Source organism: Polypterus senegalus, chromosome 1 (genome assembly GCF_016835505.1).
Source record: "Polypterus senegalus isolate Bchr_013 chromosome 1, ASM1683550v1, whole genome shotgun sequence".
NCBI lineage: Eukaryota > Metazoa > Chordata > Cladistia > Polypteriformes > Polypteridae > Polypterus > Polypterus senegalus.
The window spans coordinates 147,304,920-147,312,589 of NC_053154.1; positions in this window are offsets into that span (position 1 = coordinate 147,304,920).

Here is a 7,670-nt window from a genome sequence, read left to right on the forward strand (position 1 = left end):
TTAAATTCATGCCATTTATTAAATATCTGAATGTGCTTCACAAGTATTTATCGAAACATGTTTAAAAGGTTTTAAATTGGAGGCTAGTATTAACAAAGTCAAGTAAAGTTGGGGAGCATGCCCAACATTGGGCAAGTTGGGGAGCATTGCCACACCCACTACATGGCGAAACAACTCGAGATCCCGGTTTGCAGCCCCCCAGGCAGACACGCAGTCCAGTCCCACCCTCCGGAAATGACCATCTATCTGCCGCAGCCAGGTGTTACGTGGGCGACCCCTTGGCCTGGTTCAGTCACTTGGGTCCCCAACAATGAGGATCTTACGAGCTGGATCTCCCTCAGGGAAATGCGCCACATGGCTGTAGTGCCGTAACTGACGCTCACTCACAATGCAGGTAATGTGCCTTATTTGGGACTCCATGAGCAACCGCTCATGCAACGGTACCCAGTGATTTTCCAGGTAGACACAGTACCAAAGAAGTCCAGTCTTCGTCTCAGGTCTCTGGATAACGTCCATGTCTCGCAACCATATAGCAAGACAGGAAGCACCAGGACTCTAAAGACTTGGACCTTCGTCCTTTTGCATCGATATTGGGAGCGCCACACACCCCTTTCCAGCAACCTCATGACCCCCCATTCTCTCCCAATCCATCTACTGACTTCATAGGAAGAGTCACCAGAGACATGAATGTCACTGCCAAGGTAAGTAAACCTCTCAATGAGGTCAACACTCTCTCTGCAAGCAGACACACTGCTGATGGCTGTGCCCAAGAGGTCATTAAAGGCCTGGATCTTGGTTTTTATCCAGGACACTCGCAAGTCCAGACACTCAGACTCCTCACTCAGTCTGTCGAGCGCCATGATCAGAGCCTCAATTCACTCCGCGAAGATCACAGCATCATCAGCAAAGTCAAGATCCGTGAATCTTTCTTCACCAACAGATGTCCCACAGCCACTGGACCCCACAACTTTGCCCAACACCCAGTCCATACAAGCATTGAACAGAGTAGGAGCAAGAATACACCCCTGACGAACCCCAGAATCAACTGGGAAAAAACACTCCACTCTGCATAGTACCAGTGTACAGGCCAGCCATGATATCCAGCAATCTCGAGGGGATCCTGGGAACCCTCAGGACATCCCTCAGGGGAGCTCAATCAACTGAGTCAAACACTTTGCGAAAATCGACAAAGCCTGCAAAGAAACTCTGCTGATATTCGCGTTTGAGCTCCATGAGATCCCTCAGTGCCAGGATGCGGTCGATGGTAGACTTCTTAGACGTAAAAGCAGACTGTTCTGGTCGCTGGTAGGTGAGCAAGTGATCACGGATCCTATTGAGGATGACCCTAGCAAGGACCTTACCTGGCACTGAGAGCAATGTTATCCCCCTGTAGTTGCTGCAATCCAGGGGATCACCCTTCCCTTTCCAGATAGAGACAACAAGTCCTGTTTGGAAGCAAAGATTGCTTGCAATGCCAGGAGGACAGCCTTACCACCAGCCTGGAGAAGTTCACCCCGGATACCACAGATCCCTGCAGCCTTTCCTCCCCTCAGCTGGTTCACCACCTGTGCAATCTCAGTGAGATTGGGTGGTTCACAGCTAATTGGAGGATCAGCCTCAAGAACCATGGACCCAGAGATATCCAACGTCCTAGCCGGAGAATCAGCTTTGAACAACTGCTCAAAGTAGCCAGCCCAGCAGGTAACAACTGCAGTGTCATCCATAAGGACTGTTCCATCAGCTGCCCTAACTGCGACTCTCCGACAGATTCAGATGTGCATAATACTTCGACTCCTCTGTAAGCAGGACATGGCTCGCTAGACCACAGATGGTGTGTCACTTGCTCACAGGTTCCTCTAGCAAACGCCTCTTTATCTGCCCTCAGAGCCCTCGCAACCGTCCTTCTCAGTTCCCTGTACAGACCAGAGTTGCCATTGAGTCGTGCACTGCGACTCCTCTCGATGATATCCAGGGTGCCCTGCAAGATGAAACACAACCCTCAGCAACCTTCAGGGTCTTGTCACGGAAGGTCTCCCACATCACATTAGGATTGGCAGTCGTATCCAAATCTGAAAGTTCTTTACACAAACTGCGTGGAAACTTATTAGAAACAGCCTGGTCTTGGAGTCTGGCCAAGTCCAAACTCATTTTCCTAGTAGATGGTAACCTACTGGACATAAGCTGGATCCCAAGAGTAGCAACAAGTCTGTGGTCAGAATTCACAAACTGGGCAGTTTTGCAAGAGCCTCCAGCGTCTGCCCACGAGGATGTGATTGATCTCCTTCACCGCACCACCAGTATTAGAGTACCAAGTCCAACAATCCGGTTCAGGGTGCTGGAACCAGGATCCAGCGATTCACAGCCCCTGAGCTTTTACAGAGTCAAGGAACATGGAGCCACTTTCACCATGGTCACCAGACCCATGGGGACCGACACAATCCTCATAGCCAGCCCTGTCAGTGCTAATGGTTGCACTGAAGTCACCCATGACCAGAGGAGTGTCACCTCATGGGCACCCATCAACCACTGAGTGAAGCTGCGAATAAAATGTCTCCCTCGCTGAGACATCACTCACCGCGGTCGGAGCATACACTGAGACAACAGACAAGGCACCCAGGGAGTGCCATAATCTGAGTCCCATAATATGCTCGTTGAAAGGAGTGACATTGGACTCCATCGGATGAAGCCAATCTGCTACAGCAACAGCTACTCCCCAAGTGTGACAGCCATCAGAGCAACCAGACCAATAAAAGATGTATCCACCTACAGAGATCTGGCCAGTCCCCGGTCTGCGCACCTCAGAGAGTGCTGCCACTGAAATGCGGAGTTTACGCAGCTCCTCCGACAGCAGAGGAAGATGATCATCTTGCCAGAGAGACAAGACGTTCCATGCGCCCACCTGTATGGGCCGCCTCAAACTGGGCCCCAAGTGCTGCCATGCAGTGGGCTACACCTCAGCAACACACCAGTTCCGATCCCCAACAGACCTCACCCTATTGGCTCTCCAACGGTTTCAACTCTTCCGGGGATGGCTTTTCCCCTATCCCCTTCATGATGCCAGCAGCCTTCCTATGGGCGGCTGCAGCAGAGCTACTCCCGCGGAGAGCAAAAAGGAGGCCTTTCTGTCATCTTGGAGCTGTGTCAAGTTTTTTATACGGTGGCTGGAGTGCCAATCTTGCCACCAATCCCCATGATTTCCCTAAAAGTTGTAGGACCACTTGCAGGGCAGGATGCAGTTTAACGTCATACCCAGGACAGATACCTAGTATCTAGTAATACCTAGCATCAACACTTTGTCAAAATTTTTAAAAGCAAGATGATTTTGATTAAACAAGGTCATTTATTTAACAAAATACATAAAAGTGACTTTCAAAGGTGTGATTTGTTCATCAGGCTTTAAAAGAAGTTAATATTTATAAAATCAACAAATTCAGTCTGGGTGTGTTATGGCTACTAGTATAACAGGAGCTTTAAGAGAGTCCTCCTAGAGCTTTGTGTCCTTTCACATTAAGTGGCCATTGAACGTTAGCAGTTAAACTGTTAAACTCCTTGATGAACTGCAGTTTGTGGTTTTGGATTGGAGCAGTTTTGCTTTCAGTTAATGCGTTCTTTTGTGCTTTTGACCAATACACTGTATTGGTATGAGATAGTTCAATTGTAAGCCAAAACTCTCTGAAGGCCCTCTCAGAAGGAAAATGTGTGAAAAACTGAAAGTCTACATCAGATGCATAAAATCTGTTGATCTGCAATGGTGCCACTACAAGTTTTGCCAGTTCTGTTTCCAGTTTGCTGATAGTTTACTCCAGGTCCTGTACTTTAAAGGTAAAAGCATCTAGTGCGCATGTTTAATACAAAAATTCTACATGTTGAAAATGAACCCACATATACTAATCAATAACCAACCAAAGACAATTTCATTACATAATTTAAAGTCAGAATCAGTATCTATATATATAATTCACTAAGGCAAGACAACCATGGAAAGCATGGCGGAAGGGGCATGGATTCACTGAGCCTCCGACAAACATGACAACTATGGCACACGCAGGAAGGAGCCACGGCCACCAACTCCTGGCACCTCCGAGCCACGTTGACTGTTCATAGAGGCAAGTTTCTCGCGGAGGTGAATCGCCATATGCAGCATGCAAAACGGTTTGAGAGGGGTATCCCATGGGATCCTTAAAACAATCCTTTACAACTGAGGTTAAAACACAATGAAGTAAGCAGTCTTTAAAACCCGAGTTTTCGGTTACGACGCACAACTCACACTACATACAGCAATTCGCTTCCGCAACAAACATGCATCTTCTTCCCTCACGGACAATTATATGTTGCTCTCTCCAGAGTTCCATCTTTTCATTCACTTTCTGTTGTATCCTCAAACCCTCCCTTTTTAGACAACCGTGTCTTTCCAGAAGTGTTTAGCATTCAATTAATAATTATGCATGAGATTGAGTGTGTGTCTACCCGGCGCTGAGAGGCGCGGGTAAGCCGTTGAACCCCATTCGGGCTGCAAACCGTGGAATTCCCACTAAGTGTGACTCATACGCTCCCACTGGTTGCGTCCCTACCCTTTGTACACACCCCCCTCCCACCTCGCTACTACCGTGGTCGGGTGTCTTGGTGGATTATATATAGAAAAGCAGCCAAAACCGTACAGAGCAATGAAACGTCTATGTGAGTCACAGGTGCATCTGGACTGTGTAAAGACGACAACGACTCACGTGACGAGTTGGAGGTGGGCACATGAGCGGGCAGTGCATACTGAACGACATATCAGCAGACTAGCACGATGGAGGGAGCCGCATCCCTCCGTCTGGCAGGACAAGGCACGATGGCAGTCCGCCAGTTTTCAGTCACGGACGATTGTGTGTTGGTTCGTTCCGTGCATTGTTACAAAGTTGCTTTTCTTGCTGATTTATTACATTACCAATTTTTCAAATGTTAATTTTCTCCCTGTGCTTAAAAATCATTAAAAAATCGGCCTGATTACGCGGTGTATGGTATGCCGCGGGTTGGCTAGTATTCATTATTCTTAATGTTATAAAGGTTTATTGTCCATCTGCATAAAATTGGCATGAAACTTGCCTTAGTTGTTTAAATATGCAGTACAGTTGCACACAGTTAACAGATAAAATGATAAAAGATAATTTCTGTTACTGCGTACAAGTATTGAATATCAGTCTTAAATTTACATTAGCTCTTGATTACTGATTCTTTGTTAGTCACATAAGTGGTACATTGGAGCTTCAATAAAGATTACATTAAACATTATTACTGTATATTAAAATATGTAAGCATACCTGATGGAGGATGACCATAATTGTGCTCTGTCATGATTTCAGTGTTGGACAGTTTTTCTATGTCTGTCTCTTGCATTTCGAGTGCCACATCAAAAACAACATGCTAAAAATCATGTCCCAGACGGCCGTCTGCTTGGTTGCTTCCTACCTCCCCAGGTGTTCAACTTTATGTGACAGCGGCAATTTTGAGATGCTTACAATGTACAAATGGAAGGTAGTCATTCTCAGTAAAATGCAGACTACATGCAAAAGAGCTACCTCGATTAACACGAAACACTGAACCTTCTTTGTGTCTTAATGCTGGAGTCCACTTCTTTTGGCTTTTATCAACTGGGAAGTTGTGAAAACTCAGATATGGTCGCTTTTGTTTCAAAGCAGAACAAAAACGAACACTACAAAAACTCTTCAACTTGGTGTGAGAATTGTTGTCATCTAACTGGATATGCCAGATCCAGCAAGCCAACATTTCCGAGTTTATGAACCTAGAAGTGTGAAAGTGGTCTACTCATCGAGTCCTATGATCTACATGTGGCTGAATACAGGGCAGTTGATCAGAAGCTGGGTAGGGGTTGCCCCGTGATGCAGTTTCTTTTCCCTGTTCTTTTTTTTAGTTTTCACACTGTTCTTCAGCTGCAATGGACTGGCACCCTGTCCAGAGTTTGTTCCTGCCTTGTGCTCTATGCTAGCTGGGATAGGCTCCAGCACCCCGATGACCCTGGTCTGGTTTAGTCGGGTTAGAAAATGACATGAAATCAGTCTCCTCCAATTGCTGGATGACAGTTGGACTGCTATCTTTTTTTACATTAACATTTACCCTTGTCTGCAATGGAATAGTGGGAGTATAATTGGCATCTTGAAGGAGGGTATTTTGATGGAATTTCTTTTTTCTGTTGCTATTAACAAGCCAAGATATGTAATGTTTATATCCAGTTAACATGTTTTAAAATTAAGATTGATTTGGGAGTCCAACATGTTCTAATGTGAATAAGGTTGAATGTAAGGCATATGTGTACACCGAAACTCAAAACAAGTTTTTTGGGGCTATTAAGATGATCCATTAAGGGCTCTAGTTTGGAATAAACTGGATATAAAAACAGATCTGGGTTTCTTCTTTCTGGTTATTCCTTAGTCACTCTGTGACCTTTATCCTAAATGAGGATGGTTTGGTTGTATGAGGCCGAATTATCAATGTTGCTATAGGCCCCTGCCAAAATTAAAACTGGGCTCAGAAAATGAATTAAAGAGTCATCAGCAGATAATTTTTTATGAGTTTTTTATTGAACATTAATATAATAAATTATACAAGATACACAGCTCCACAGGTAAATTAGGCCTATACCTTCACATTTCCCACCACACTCCCCAAACCCATCCTCAATTCAAGTCCAAAAACTTGATTGTTGACTTTTGCTTAAATCCATTTCTAAATAAAAGATTAAGTCTTGCTTTAGGTTAAAATATATGTTTTATTACCAACATTATACAGTATCTGAATCAGGTGGGCATAGCCAGATATTGTTTGCCTTAATCAGTTCTTAAGTTTTGATTTTGCACTGTGGAAAGCAGTAGCAGTAGTGGACAGGTTAGATTTCTTTTCAGTCGTTGAAATTCAGTTTGCAATTTGAATGTTATACATTTGAGAAAACAAAGAACTTGAACTGCATGGGAAACAACAGATAGAAGGCTAACATGGAGTGATATGTGAATACTTGAACTACTTGGGATTCAGTGTCTATTAATGCTATCACATGTATAGAGTACAGTAAAATTCTGAGCTGCTGCCCAACCAACATGCAGCCAATCTCAATTATGCTATATGTGTGCAATGTTTGACTCACTAAAAAGCAACCTTCATAAAAGTCCACCTTTCACATTGTTTGGACCGGGACAAGCAACCCTTAACATGTGTTCTCTGCTTGCTGTATGGCAGTAGCACAAGGAATGAATAGGTGGCATTATGATAAAATATTCAAGGCATTAGCCCTGAACTTGAAAAGACTTAGAAGAGCTACAAAACCACAAACAGCGTGATCTAACATCAGATTTATTGGGTTAGAGAAAAAGCACAACACAAGCCAGAGTCAAACCCTGCCAGCACTGCTTACATAAAGTCACTTCACTAGACATTGGTCAATAGATAGACAGACAGAACTTTACAAAAGCTCATTAAATAAATAAATATATATATATATATATATATATATATATATATATATATATATATATATATATATATATATATATATATATATATACATATACAGTGTATCCATCCAGAAAGTATTCACAGTGCATCACTTTTTCCACATTTTGTTATGGCCTTTGCCATGAAGCTCAAAATTGAGCTCAGGTGCATCCTGTTTCCCC